General features: G+C 42.3%; 1 protein-coding gene and 1 long non-coding RNA gene across 7 annotated transcripts in view; both read right to left on the reverse strand.

Annotated features, from left to right (window-relative positions):
* Positions 1-16,020, reverse strand: part of TRIO (trio Rho guanine nucleotide exchange factor) — a 337,626-nt gene that overhangs the window by 271,774 nt on the left and 49,832 nt on the right. The window lies entirely within an intron of this gene.
* LOC141371520 (uncharacterized) lies at positions 9,042-11,192 on the reverse strand. Its single transcript, XR_012376526.1, has 3 exons — positions 11,094-11,192; positions 9,489-9,725; positions 9,042-9,282 (listed from the first exon to the last, which is right to left on the reverse strand). It is a non-coding gene; the product is annotated as an uncharacterized lncRNA (long non-coding RNA).

Here is a 16,020-nt window from a genome sequence, read left to right on the forward strand (position 1 = left end):
AAACTACATGGCCCAAATCAAACAGCTATTGAGTGAGAGGGGATGGGATTCAAAGCTGACCCCAGAACACAAGTTCTTAATCACTGACGTGCAAATTAAAAGAATAATCCAGTCAGCATAAATCAATGACCAGTTCTCACAACTAGCTTCTATTCTCAAAACTCAGTTGCCTATGTAGAAGGAACAAGACTTGTGATTTGGCTGCTCAGTTTCTACACGCTTTGCAGTAGTAGAAAGGTCACTGGTAAAATTGCAAGTAAGGATTTGGCTCACAAGTGAGATCACACGCCTCACGGGATCACTGGGCCTCAGAGCTAGAGAGACCTTAGGAGTCATGTAGTACCAAGCCTTCACTTCATGGATGAAAAATCAAGGTTCAGACAAGTGGAATCATGTTCTCAAGGTCACATATGAAGAATCCAGGTCTAAATGAAGAAAGCGGTGGTAGGGGAGAGGGGGATCAAATTTTTATCACTAGCACACTCACTAAAAATACAAAAACATGATAAAGGGTGATACACTTTGGATCACAATCAAATTTGTCACTGCCACCAATAATCATTAACAGTGTGTGGTAGCAAACACTAATAACAAATCCACTATAGAAGAATGCTCCTAAAGAAAATGTGACTAAATTACAGTTCAGTGCTCTCTTACTTAGCATCATATAAAAAAGATGCATGCTTTCCAGGTAAATTTGTGGCAATATTTTTTTTAAGCTTAAAAATACTTATAAGATCTGGGATTCCCAAATTAAAAACCAGTAAGACAAACTACAAGTCATCTTTCTTAATGTATACATGCAGAAAATCTAGGCTACTATGTAAATTAATTTCTCCATTCTGAGCATTGTACCTTCCTTTTTAAACTACACATGGTAAAAACCAAATATATAAAAAGATTAATTCTCATCAAAAATAAATGTCTCGGGACACCTGGGTGGCTCAGTCGGTTAAGCATCTGCCTTCAGCTCAGGTCATGATCCCAGGATCCTGGGATCGAGTCCCACATCGGGCTCCTTGCTGAGCAAGCAGCCTGCTTCTCCCTCTGCCTGCCTCTGTCTCTCTCTCTCTGATAAATAAATAAAACCTTTTAAAAATAAATAAATAAAGTCTCATCATTTTACTTTCTTCCTCCAAGTCAAGTTTTTAAAATCATATTGAAGTAAATAACATTAATTTTTTTAATGTAAAAGGAAAAAAATCACCATACTGCTGACTTGAAATCACTGAGTAAAGCATAATGATCTAACATAGGATGTGTCTCATTAACCCACAGTACCTCCTCCACCTTGGTCAGAGACAGACAGAAAACACCCTTGTCTACACACATGCACTGGCTGATGACACAGACAAATCAGCGAGGACCTAGATCAAACTGAAACATACCTCTCAGTTTAATCCATCCACTTAAAAATAGGTGAAATAAGGGACAACAAAATTGATTTCTGGTTTTTAGCATAGCCAAACACCCCTAAGACTTGGACAAACAGCCTCAGTTTCCCCGCCATGCTCACACAATCTCCAGTCATCCTTCCTAGGTGACCAGTGGAACCTGCTTTGCTTAGGCCTGGAAGTTCATGTGACCATGAACACCTGAGGCTTACTGGTCTACCCTGTTAGCTGGAGGACAAGTGGCACTAACATGTCATTTTCAGCCTTCATGATGGCCAATCCCCTGAGTCCTCCTTTAGTTTTCTCCACGTGTGTGATTCAAACAGGGAAACGGACCACCCTCCGGTCGAAGTGCACAGCTGGTGCTCCCCACCCACGAGAGTCTCCGTCAGGGGCAGAAGCCCTCTTTCTCAATGTGATCAACTAGTCTCTGGTCAGTTCATTTTAAACCAAGTCAGTAAAAGCAGAAAGCCCTTAAAAAAGATGCAAGTACTCTGTTTCTTTCCTCCTCCTGCTCAATATGGACACTTTACCCACTACACCAAGTCCACTCTAAGAGCCCTGCCTCTTGCTGTCATCTTCAGTCCTGGGTTGAGGTCCTTCCTTGGAGTACGAATCTCAAAGGGATGGGACAATTTCCCCATCTTACCAGCAGACACCCTCATATGCCTTCAATGGAACTAGAATATAGAGACCCCCTGAAGAAATGTAAGGGCGGAATGCTTGTATTTACAATGGTCTCTTCCACACTTAACTTGACAGGTATTTTAAATGGATAGCCTTTATCAAATCTTCCCAAATCATTCAATTTAGCTTTTACAGCAACATTCTCTTTTCCCACTCATGACTGAAACACTTAGATAACATTTAATTGCGTTGTATACAGATCGTGAAAGCACACCCAACATAGCCCAGTTTGAAAGAAACGCATCTAGGTTTTCTATAAGCGAATTATTCAAACGGGGAGAGCACAGCGCCCAAGCCTGCTAGGGTAGCATGCTCTCTGCTCTGCGAGCAGCTAGCGTTCATCACAAGCTTAGTATTTATTTTTAAAGGGAGAGAGGAGGAGGAGGGAAGGAGAAAGAGGAGGGAAGAAGGAACAGGAGGAGGAAGAAAGGGAGGGGAGGACAGAAGAGGAAAAGGGCAGGAGGGAGGGGGAGGGGGAGGAAAAGAGGGGAACAGTGCATTTTCCTTCTTCATTCCACTCACAGGAATCCTTCTGCCTCAATTTAAAGGACAATATTCTTAAGAACAAAGCAGACTGGTTTCCCTGCCATCCGTATCAGTGCTTGTTATTTGTACAAAACACACAACCTCCAGGAAGAAGAACCTCTGCCCTGCTCTGAATTCCTCTAACACATACCGTTAGCACTGCTCAATGGCACGCAAACCGCTCTTAGGTCAGAAGCAAGAGATCCTAAATGAGAAGATCAGGCTACTAGGCTCAACCCTGTCACTAGACTAATTGTACACTAAAAATACAGCTTGCCCTATTTGGTGTTTTTGATTGCTAGAAAATAAATGAACTAGAATGGGTATGCACACATAAAAGTCATGAGAATCACTTTCTTAAAACATCTGACCCAAATCAAAGTCAAATACAATAATTAAAAAATAAACCAAACCCCATCTTCCGGGCTACTATCAGCAGACTCAAAGCACCCTGCTCAGGAGTCGTTTGCTGTGTCTCTCTGCAATTCAGGAAAATATTTTTTCTTCAATAATGCCAACAATTCTTACCAACCTGCTCCAGCCCTTCCCCTGGCCCCCTGCTATTTGGCTCGCACTGAAACTTGGGACAGGCCTGGTAAAACACCCTGCAGGCCTGAGACGGGAACGCAAGGCCAGCAGCACATGTGCGTGTCTGAGCGTGCGCACGTCTGAGCGAGAACGTGTCTGAGCGTGTCTGAGTATGTGAGCGTGTCTGAGTGTGCGCGTCTGAGCATGGCGCGCGTCTGAGCGAGCACGTGTCTGAGCGTGTCTGAGGGTGCGCGCATGTCTGAGCGTGTGCGCGTGTCTGAGGGTGCGCACTTGTCTGAGCGTGCGCGTGTCTGAGCATGTGCACGTGTCTGAGCAATCACGTGTCTGAGCGTGTCTGAGGGTGCGCGCATGTCTGAGCGTGTGCGCGTGTCTGAGCGTGTGCGCGCGCATCTGGATGGGGAAGGAAATCGCCAGGCCAGGGCCTCCTATGAGTCAGTGTTGAATGACTGTCTTCAGAGATTCTAACTAAACTGTGACACAAGCTCTCACAAAGAGCAGTCGCTTTCCTTTCAAGATGAAGGGAGGAGGCAGCCAAACCAAGAAACAAAATTAACAATGTTTTTTATAATAATTTTAAGAACAGATGTCACCTTTTATATTTATAAAGTGGTATTACAAGCAACTAAAAGCAGCAAGCAAAACATTTAAAACAAGCTATTCAAAACGGATTGTTTCAAATATTTAAAATTTTAGTACTATCTAAAAAATCAGTTCGTTCCTCCCCTATAAACTGATTTCTGTTCATTCTACATTCTACTGATAATATCAAACTGCTTTTTTGGTACATTATTAATACTCCTTTAGACAGTAGAAAATAAGATCAAAAGCACCTTCATGTGTTTCATGATAATTCTATCTTATTTCCAGGAATCGCAAAGTAGGCTTCTCTGCACACACCACTCCCTCGCCCCCCCCCCATACCGAGCATCCAACAAATAAATGTACTGACTGAGAGCCTTTTAAGTAAAAAAGAGATCTAAGGATACAGCTGGTCCTACCGCCCTCTTAGAATTCAGTCCAGTCAGGCATGGAGAAGCTGGTCCGCCGCTGGGACTCATGAGGGAACCAACCACAGCCCACACCCCACTCAACAGGGGCCCTGGGCCCACCTGGGTAGGCAGGAGCCTTCCCGGCCCCCAAACCCTGCCTCTAGGTTTTTGAAGGGATGGAGCTGGTCCATGTTAACTATTTCTGATTCTTTTTTCTTTTAAGATTTATTTATCTGAGAGGGAGAGAACACACAAGTGGGAGGGGCAGGGAGAGGGAGAGAGCAGACTCCATGCTGAGCTTAGAGCCCAATGCAGGGCTCGATCTCATGACCCTGAGATCACGACCTGAGCTGAAACCAACAGTCGAACACTTAACGGACTGTGCCATCCAGGCACCCCAACATTTCTGATTCTTTCCATTCTGAGCACTCTACATGAGCATAACTAATACATTTAAACCACTATTTTACTTTCATCTGTTACATTTCTCTTTATACCTTTTATTCCACTGGAAAAAATTTGCCCTCATAGTACTGATTTGATCAGAATGCTAAAAAAAAAAAAAAAAAAACTCCACATTGTTTCAACACCTATCTATTCAAGAAATCTGTTTAAAATCACATCTACACTCTGATCTAGCCAAGAGCAGACTCAAGTGACAAAAAGACTTCTTACCAGTTGCTAAAGAGCAGATCTTAAATTTGCATAATAAAAAGGAATGTAACAGGGTTTGCACAGTTAAGTCCTATATATGCTTCAGGTGGAAAATGCTGGTTCTGATATTGTAAACCTTCAGTCACAGATGGCAAAATATTCCATTGTTTTAAAAAGATTTTTATTTTTAAGTAACCTCTACACCCAACGTGGGGCTTGAATTTACAAACCCGAGATCCAGGAGTCGAGTGCTCTAGAGACTGAGCCAGCCAGGCGCCCGTTTCACATTTTAAATTAGCGGATGAGTATCTTCTACCAGAAGTTGATTCACACTAGGGTCAAGTTTACAATATAATAATGACTGCTTATGCTGTTGGTACACTTACAGTTAGTAACAGTAAGCCATTTCAGATGATAGGCTTTATGCCAGGTACATTTACAGACAGATCTACAGTACTCATTACTCACATCAAGTATTTTGTAAGCCATTAAGTATGACCTGTTAATCCTTACATGCAGCAAATCTTTGAGATGGTGATATCTTTTTGAGACAGTAAACATCCATCTCTTGGATTCCTCCCCTCTTGAGGATATTATTTGGGTAGCTGCTACAGCTATCAGTCACTGGTCTGACCACAATCTCTAGTTCTCATTGGAAAGTCAGGGGAAGATGAAGTCAAAAAATCATAAAGTTATGTTAATGAGAATTTTTTTTTCCAGTCACAAGGAATCCTCAAAAGCTCTAATTCCCTTGGTGGCATGGCTGCAAGTGGCCACCATTCCCAAAATGTCAAGGGAACAGATCCAAGCTTTGGCCTAGGAGCTCATGAGAGACTCCCAGGTGGGAATGGGTAGAGTGGCCAGAAAGGAAAGAGCTCATGAGCGGCAGGAAAGGGGTAAAGGAACGAAGGGGGTTAATGCAAGGGCAAAGAACAGACAGACAAGTATGGATCATTCGTGGATAGCCACCTCATTTTTGTTGACTTTAAATTTTAATTTTAATTTAATAAGGAACTACTGGACAACAAACAAGGCCGAACAGAATCAGCTGGCGCTTTAAAATTATTGTTATAATCAATGAAAAAATGAGGGTGATAACATCTGTAACTCGTGTTGAAATAAAAATTTGACCATTTCCTTTTTCCTCCATGGTTTTTCCCTCAAATAATTAGAAAACAAGAAAGCACAGTTTCCAAAAGTGCTTGGAAGAGATTTAGAAGAAACAAGTACTGCAAAATGACCTCTCGACGGTCTCCGCAGGTCTGGAAAATGAGACCACGCAGTGGCTCTGATAAATGTGTGCCTAAGTTAAATGAGTCTAGACAGCAGTGTCAGAGGCTAAGTATACACCGCCAAACAACCGGCTCCAAACGGGGCCAACAAGGAGGCCCCGCGGCAAGGGGTGGGGGGCTGTGGGGACATACATACCACCATCTGGTAGTTCACTCAACAATTACCTATGTGGCCTGAGACAAGCCACAGCCTCCCTAGACTCAGTTTCTCCCCCATGTAAATGAGGAAGTTAGACAAAATACCATACTCAGAATGGATATGTGGTTTCTTGAAATGACCATGCCGTTTCATGCTTCCACCCTCTACACAGAGCCAGCCCTGTCACCTAACTTGTAACCTTCCTGCAATACTCAACTCAAGGGTCCACCAGCTCCACCTCCCTTGGGTGCCCATACACCACGTGCCCTGTCCTGGCCTGTGATCATCTGCCCCCTCGCCCCGCCAGGCTCCTACACCAGCTTGATGCCTCCCCCAGCCCCCCCCCCCCACTCAGGCTGTTCTGCCGAGGGGAAGAAAGGAAAAGCAGCACCCTGGGGATCCTGTCTGCTGGGGGCACTGCAATGCCCTTCCCACCCAGGTACCTCTCACCTAAGAGTGGAGACTGATCAAATTTCCTGACAACTGAAGGACTAACAACTTGAAAATACTGCCAGGTATTTTTTTTTTTAAAGACCTTCAGTATAAAACATATAGCTTAGCTCATAAGACAATCACAAATGTGAGCAAAAAGGGGGGGGGGGGGGGGTGGGGGGTGGGGATGTGAAGCATGAATACGAATAATGTCTTTGTTTCCAAGGAACCAACTACAAACAAAAGAAAGTGAACCAGCTGGGCTAGTTCATTGTGCACATGTTCTGAGACAAGCAAAATTACCTAAGGGCTACCTTTATTGTGAATCTTGTTCTAGTTTTTTTTAAGTCAGAGTACACTTTAAAGCACTGAAAATAAAAAGGGTTCTCCAGTACGATACCTCAAACAACAGCCATGGTAGTCAACAGAGAGATTTACCGGGCAGGGTGTCTGCCGTGGTATCCTTTACCAAGCAATACACAGCAATCACCCCAGATGACCATCTACCAACAACCGGTTTAACACCTTACTCTACAAGCAATGGAACGGTAGTCGACTACTTACAAATAAGGCTACTAAAGTGTTTCCAGTAGAAAAGATGATGACTGGGACTTGCTTCCAGGTAATCCAGACAGTGAGAAACAGAGTAGCACCAAGACAGGCCAGGTGATGTCGCAGAAGCCAAGTGCTGAGTGCTGGGTGGTCACGACCAATTCTATTTTTATGAATGTCTCAATGTTCCAATTTTAAGAAATGATGGCAAATACAGTTCCAGGCATAGAAAGATATTCATGATATGTTCTTCAAAATGTGTCCTGAGGTATTTTCATGAAGTAAAATTTGCATACCATAAAATTCCCTCATTTTTATCAGATGGGGTACTATGGTCAGAACGCCCGGATGTGGCCACCTGGTCTGCCAGTTACTGGCTCTGAGACCTGAAAATCATTTACCATCATTGGTCCTCAATGTCCTCTTCTGGAAAGTGGGCACATCATCTACCTTTTAGAATTAAATGAAACAAATGGCAGAGGTTTCTATACACTGCAATTTGTTAGATAAATTTTGATTTCACTATTTTTTAAAATACTCACCCATTTTAAGTGACCTGTTCAGTGATTCTTAGTAAACTGACAGTTGTGCAGTCACCACCATCATTGGTTCTGGAGTACTTGCATCACTCCACTGCTCCCTTGTGCCCCTTTGCAGGCAATTCTCTTCTACCTGTAGGCCAAGGCAACCACTGATCGATCTGCTTTCTGTCTTTATAGTTCTGCCTTTTCTAGAAATTTCATATAAATGGAATCAAACAATAAGTCATATTTTGTGTTTGGCTTTCCTGGACTTCGCATAAGGTTGTTGAGGTTCATCCTTTTTGTGGTATGTATCAGAAGTTTTTTCCGTTTTGCTGTATGGATAGGATATATCACATCCTGTTGGACATTCAGACGTTCATTTTTGGCCACCAGGAGTAATGTGGCTGGATATCTGTATGAGAGCCTGTGCAGGACCATATGTTTTTATTTCTCTTGAGGCAGACACCTAGGAGTGGAACTGCTGGTTCAGAGAGTAAGCAAAAATTGAACTTTTTAAGAAACTACCAACTGTTTTCCAAAATGACTGTACAATTTTATATTCCTACCAGCAATTTATGAGGCCTCTAGTTCCTCCACAGCCTCACCCCAGCTGGTGTACCCATCTTTTTCATTACAGCATTCTAGTAGGTGGGCAGTGGTCACTGTGGTTCAAATTTACACTTTCCTAGTGATTAATGATATTGAGCATCTGCCTGTGTATTTGCTGTCCCAATACATCTCCTTTGTTGAAGTATCTACTGAAATCTTGTGCTAATTTTTTTTTAATTTGGTTGTTTACCTTCTTGAGTTGTAAAAATTCTTCTTATACTCAGGTCCTTTATGTGATACATGATTTACGTGTATTTTGTCCCGGTCTGTGGCTTGGATTTTCATTTTCTTAACGATATACTGTAAAAGGCAAATTTTTTTATTTAATATTCATCAAACTTTTCTTTTGTTGTTCATGCTTTTTGTATATTATCTAAGAAATCTTTTATTAACCCAAAATCATAAAGGTCTCTTATGCTTCCTTCTAGAAGTTTTAGTTTTACGTTTGGTTTTGTGATCTATTTCCATAATTTGTTCCTTGCTGGAGAAAACCGGTGATAAAACTGTATTGCAAAATGACCCCTTTAAAACATGTATTAAATATGATTATATATGCTTCTATGTAGTTACACGCAAACATACAAACATAAATAGAAACAGAAAAGCCTAAACGGATATACACCAAAACAGGAGATTGGTACTTATATTTTAGAGAGTTTTATTTTCTTCTTTTTTGGTGGTACTCAGGAATAACATATAATAAAGTGGTTCCAAAATGCTACACTCCAAACCGTAGGCTCCCGAATAGAAGCAGCCGCCGGAGACATCCTAGAGGTTAGCAGGACAGGAGGGAAAAGGGGCTACAGAGACCTTGGAGAGTCTCACAGTTAGAAAAACAGTTGACTGAGCTCAACTTCCAAGGATGAGGAACATCTGGAGAGCCTGGCCGCAAGCTGTGCGCACAGAATGCAAAGTACTCGAGACTGCAGCAAGGATCTGGATGAAGCGAAAAGCATGTTTAATTTTTTAGAAAATTCCTTTTTCTGAAAAGTACATTTTAAAAGGAAAAACTGGTTATGTTCTAGAACACCAGTAATTCCTACATGCTGTGTTTTTAACAATACAGTAGGCAGATAATAAAAATTAATGAGTTACTGAGTGTGGTATGCAGTTCTTTGTGAATTAAATTTAATTACAACTACCACTGGAAGATTCCTCTTTTTGCCAGCAGCTCTTGTCCTTCTACCTGTGGCCAATGAACTTCGGATACAAGATAGATCTTCACTGTGAATCAGCTGTAACAAACGGCACACTTCATTGTAAGGTTACTTCAAATGCCGAGGAACTAGTGTCTACCGCCGTAAGCACCTCCAAATGAAACGTCAGCAGCTTCATTATGCCGGGGAATTTTTAATTCCTGTTTCTCTGGATCACGTGTTCTATTTTCCAAAGAATTTCCAATCCACAAAAGAGAGAGTGAAGAAGGCATGTGATGGATGTATTCAGTCCACCCCACCTACTCAGAGCTCAGACCCCCAAGCAGACACTCCCTGCCCTGCAGCTCACACAAGGATGTTCTTTGGATTCTTCCGGCAATAGCCGGTAGTTTAGGACAACAAAATCCTGTGCCCTTCTTAATCCATGGGCACTTCCCTTCACACCACAAATACTGCCCTTTGTCTCTCCTGAAGCCATGTAAGAATAGAGAGAGCAGGGGAAAAAAGCTTGGAAGTGAACGTTTTAAAGAGGGGCAACACCACATCCCCGAGGCTTCTAACAAGTCTGAAGAATACCCCTGACAAATGTCATTAGTAAGACGTACACAGAGCTTATGTGGGATCAGGGCCCATTCCAGGCACTACACGATAGTAAATGAGTTAATCATCACAAGAAACCCGAGTGGGTACTATGACCATCCCCACTTTGGGGTGGGGAAACTGAGGCAGGGTGAGGTGCAATAGGTTGCCAGGTCAGGGTCGCTACTGTAACACGGTGCCCCCAAGAATAACTCTGAGGCTAAACTGTACCCGTTGGCTGACCTCTGCCCCCACACATCTGAACGGCATTCTGATGCAGCACGGGGTGCATCACAACAGTCTTCCTTCAGACCACCTCTTCTTCCTTCAGACCACCTCTTCCACAAATCTCGTCTGAAAGGATGCTCAATCATTCATCTCTCCAAATCTCTACTTCATTAGCCATGTTTCACTGCACTTGAGAGCACGTTTCCCTAGGACACACCACCCTACACTGACCACACAATGGCCGTCTACCTAAGGTAGCCCAGAGGTACCAGGGCTTTGCTTACGGCTAAGGTGTCAGCGATCATAAAGACAGGCAAAGAGGTCACACTGCTCTACGCCCTCCAACAGAGAGGAGAAGCAGCTCCTCTTCCTCTCGTGCACCCCACACACTAGAAACTCAGAACCCTGTCCCCTCCCTCCTTTGCACTTGGCTCCAAACCACCCAGTGCAGTAAAAAATCAGGCTGGTGCCTTCAAACCCAGCATTTTATTGTGTGAGGTCAAGACGAAATCTAGGAGTAGCACAACCACAGCTGAGACTTTCTCGGCTCCAAACCAGAGACAGAATCCAAACAGGCATTTCCCAAGAAATAGAAAGCATAATCAGCTTTTAAAGTCTATAGCTATTGGCAGGTTCTGGTGCTTTCACCAAGGTCTATAAACATTCAAGGCATCCATCAAGACCCTAGAAAGAGGACTGCAGTTCTTTCACTTAAAGCACCAGACTGATTTCTGAGGTACCTATAATGTAACAGTAACGAAATCACAAAAAGGAAAAAATTACCAGTTGTACTGCACAATCAACTAGAATTCACTTTCCTCCATGAATTGTGTGCTCCGCTCCTTGTGTTTCCCCAACAGCCATCGGCCTGCACCCTCCCCACCACTTCCAGTGCCACCAGCTTCAGCCCAGCACAGAGCAGGCGCCTTTGTCCACAGGGACCGAGGCTCCCTGGCCCCGAGCCCCTCACACAGAAGACAGGGCCAGGCCGCCCCCGCACCACACTCTCGAGAGGGTGGATCACAACATCCCGCCATGACTCATCCACATTCTTGAGGAGACCAAGAGTCATACCGGATGGCTAACAAAATTTTTAAAAAAACTGTTTCTTAGAATTTATTACTTTTTATACTAAGAACATAAAAAAGGTAATTTGAATATAAGATCTTATCTTCATATCCTTCCATTATTAAGCACAAAGCCAGAAATATCTGACCAGGAAACAGGTTCTGAAAAATATCACCTCCCTAAATTGATTGTGAAGAATCCTGTCAGAATTAAGATAACGTCTGCAAGGCTTTTGCAGTCCTTGGGGGGAAAATGTTTCTGGAAACCAAGGAATAAAGCTTGTTATTTTCCTCTTATTTCTATTTATTTTTAACAAAGATGCCAAAAGGAAGACTCTAGCATGGTTACCTTCTAAGTAATCACCTCGGGAAGCTACAGACTTATTCCAGCACACACTACAGAAACACTGCCAGTGCTCAAAGCCATCTGGAAGCTCTCTTTTCAAGTTGCCTATTATAGCCTGTGGCACATTCTCTAATGTAGTAAACTGTTATTCTTTCAGAACCCTTAGAATTTGGGAAATAAGTAAATTATTCCATGCCAAGTATAGGTGAATAGAATAATGAAACTTGGTTACTGTAAAAAAAAAAAAAAAAAAAAGTCATGTACGTACTTGGTATATCAGGTATCTAATTACTGCACAACAGACCACCCCAAAATATAGATTCAAATCAATGACTTATTATTTCTTATGACCCTGTAAGTTGATTAAGCTCTTCTTAAAAATTATAAATCATTAATAAAAATTAAAACAGAATGGAATGGAATGACTGGTATTCACAACACTAGCGACAGTATTTAAAATTACTTCAGCTTGTATACAAGGCCTTCAAAGTGCCCAGAAATGTTGGGCTGACTATATGCTACTTTCACAAGATGATTAACAGGACTTTTATTTTTATCTTTTTTCCCAAAACTGTCAATTTGACTGCCAGGTCGGTCCACCTACACCTCCGGGCCCAGATTTCCAATCACTTCTCTGTTTTTGTTTTTACTTAGTATAGATCTTGTGATTTGCAGACAACCTATATTTAAAAAAAAAACAACAAGCAATTTATTCAGAGTTAATATATGAACAGAATTATTATTTTCAAAGTAAATCTGACTAAGTGAAGCAATAAAAATGAACCTCTCCCTTTCTCCAAGCGATCATCTCAGACCACAGCTCCTCCTACCCTCCAGGAAAAGGTTCTGTTATCAGAGTAGTCATGCTTAATCCTCAAAGTTAACAAATAATACAGCCAAACATAGCAGTCTAAAAACTACAGAACATGACCTGAGCAAAGTATTACACTCAATTGCAATGTATTTATCTGTAATCAACTCAGTGTTAAAAAGTCCTATTCAAAAGCACGTTTTAATCTTTAAAAACTGCTGTAGCTCAGGTGTAATCTGAACTCTTACTATACTTTTGTTGTTTGGTAAATAGAAGCAAAATCTTAAGTTACTCTAAAACAAACGGCAGATCAGAAGGAAGTTTTCCTCTTGGATACAGTTATCTTTGAAAGAATACTGATTTTTAAAACATTATTTAAATGTAGAAAATGAATTTTCAGCTAACCCTGAAAAAGCAAAACCTCAGTCATTTAACAACGGAGAGGAAAAATTAACTGTAAATGGGCAGTTTGTTCACCCGCTGGAACTGAATATATCATCTACCATCGGTAACCACAGCAGAGCAGAAACTGAGAGGAGCACTCTTAATGGACCAATGGCTTTATTACATCCGATGAACCCAAAAACCCAGCAGCTTGTAGTTAAGGCGTTAAGGCTCTCCACTTAACTGCACTTATGTCTGCCTCCCCCACAGCTCCACAGCTGGAAGGTTCTTCAATCTCTACTTGCAGATCCTGCCCACCAATTTCTAGGCTGATCCAAGACCAACGGGGGAAATACTACATAGACCCAGGCCACTTAGTCCACAGACATGCACCGGACGCTCACACGTGCCATCACATCTTAGGCCCTGGGAGTCCAGATCTGAAAAACAGACGCACACTCCCTGACCCAAGAAGCAGACCCATCCCACAGGGGAGGCTGAAATTAAACACAGAACAGACACGGTAAGTGTTGAATTCAAGTGACAAGTGCAATGAAAGATTAAGGACAGGGTCCTGTCAAGGGGTCAGAGAAACCTCGCAGAGAGTGACCCTCAAGCTGAGAACTCAGGGTGAGGAAGAATGCCGAAGAGGAGCAGAGTCCTGAGAAGGGCAGGAGAGTCCTCCACAAACAGAATAAAAGCCCCACAGATCGCAGTGAGGAGTGGTGTGGCAGCAGGGCCACCTGATAGAATGACGCAGTATGCAAAGCCCCTCGGACACCACGGCTGGCTCCCAGAAGACACTACTGCCATGGCTGGTTCTCCCGCCCTATGGTGGGACAGGGGTGGGGACAGAAGCCAGGGTCCGAATCACTGGCTAGTGGCCAGGGCCCTGCTTTTATGACCCTGCACCAGTCAATCAGCAGAGAATTGTGCTCTAACCTCTGGGTAACACTACCTCAGGTGACCTCTTAATCACAACCATTTACCTTGGGAACCCCAATGCTGGTTACATCCCCTCCTACAAGTCTGTCTGGACCCCTTCCAACAGATCTAACTGACCCAGCCCAAAGCCCTTCTCCACAACTCCCTGTCTGGGCAATTGTGCAGCACTACATCTAACTTAAGAAACCAAAATTTAGCAAGAGAATGGCAGAAAAAAAGAGACAGGAATGAGAATACATAATGCCACAGCCCCAGCAAGCTTCTCGAATATCCTCTCCATAAAGTCCAGCCAATAGAATGACATCAAGAGTAGAAATAATCCTTAGTAACAAGTCTCTTCTTAGTGAAAGAAGCTGGAACTTGTTTTACTATTTGAAGGCAGCACATCATTATAATTTTCCAAGAACTAATAGGCTTAAATCATTCAACAAAGAATAATATTTTCTTGAGAGAAGATAAGATGGCTTTGTGCCTTTCAAAAGAAAGACACCATTCAAAGAATATTTAGCAATTCTGCCTTAATAATCTAAAATCTAATAGTACTGAATTTTTTTAATCAAGGTAAATTCTATTTATTTAAATAACTCGCAACTGTTTTTAATGGAACCTAGAAATAATGAATATTTAATACTTCGAATTCAGTTTTGGAGGATACTTTTCAAGAAAAGATTTTTCCATAGTTTTTAATAAATCAAAAGAAGTACATGTCTAGAAATGAACTATCTTGCCACTATTCACAAAGACTTGAGTTTAATTGGAAGAAGAGTTTTCAAAACGAGTCCCTATTTGGGCAAGCACATCCAAGGCTCTGGGCCACCTAGTCCCATGATGACCCATCTGATTCCAGAGGGGGTCTGAGGTCACAAGTATTAGCAAAAGTGGTTCTTGCAGTTCAGTCAACAGTAGTCCGCTGTGGGCTGACTGAGCAAGATGCAGGGGACCAGGAGGTTCCGAGTGCACAACCTAGTTAAGAACCTAAAGCAAGGGTTTTCTTACTCAGGGCACAATTTCAAGAATAAAATCACCCAAGCTATGCAGCTAAATCCACACCTCTTAGAATGCCCCAAATTCCCAACATTACAGTTCCACATGAAGGTTGTGGTGTAGCTTCCAGAAGTTCTCAGTGAAATGTTAAATGAGAGTTAACACCTTAAATGAAAAGGCAAGACCAAATGATCTGAAATCTCTCGAATCTCTAAAACTCTGGTTCTATACTTAGTACAGTTAAATGTTAGGCAAGAAGTAGGGTCTAAAAGACTAGCAGACTGGGCAAAGATGACCTAGGCAGGCAGGAGAGGGAAACAGGTATAATACAGTGTTGGCTGAAAAATCAAGTCAGAATGTACTTTTATGAAATACAAGTTATACACAAACATCTATATTTACGGAGAAGAAAACTAAAAGTACGTACTTCGAAACTTTAACCATGATTATCTTAGAATGGCAGAACTACAGGGACTTTTTTTCACTTGTTTTCTAAATTTCCACAATGCATATTGCTGGTAGACCTGCTAGTAGTGACCTAGTAGAGGTCTCTTGCAATTCTATACATCATGTAAGCAGAGGCACTATCTTTGCTCCAGCCTATCATTACAAGGATATTTTTACAGCAAATATACTCAGAAGAGAAAGACAGTGTCTCCCTCCAGGGCAAAGGGCAGGTTTGCTTATGACTCTGGAAGGCGGTGAATGTCTCTCTTCAGAGCCAAGAACAGCCAAGCTTACAATCCAGACACCCTAAATTCAGGGTTCCTCTCCTGTAACACAACCACTGTGTATACAAGTGTCAGTTGGCCTTCTGTGTGTCACCCTGCGGGAATCAGGTCTTAAGAGTACTGGTGCAAAAAAACGCTGGTATCATGACAACTAGTACTATCATGAAAGAAACCTAAGAATTTCACATCTTCTGCCAGCATCTGTCAAACTGCAGCAGGCCAATCTTTTAGCTTTTATAGGTAAAAAAGCTCAGACCCTTCATAGCTCTTGACAAATATGAACTATTGTTACCATCTGAGATGCTGAGAATTAGTAAGAGACAGTTTCCACTGCTTGCAACCAAAAGCCATGCCTAATGATACAACCGCTTTAAGAATCAAGTCTTTAAATGTTCTGGAAGGAAGGAAGGAAGGAAGGAAGGAAGGAAGGAAGGAAGGAAGG

This window comes from Callorhinus ursinus, unplaced genomic scaffold, assembly GCF_003265705.2.
Source record: "Callorhinus ursinus isolate GAN/ISIS: 27379988/994484 unplaced genomic scaffold, GSC_fseal_2.0 scaffold3, whole genome shotgun sequence".
NCBI lineage: Eukaryota > Metazoa > Chordata > Mammalia > Carnivora > Otariidae > Callorhinus > Callorhinus ursinus.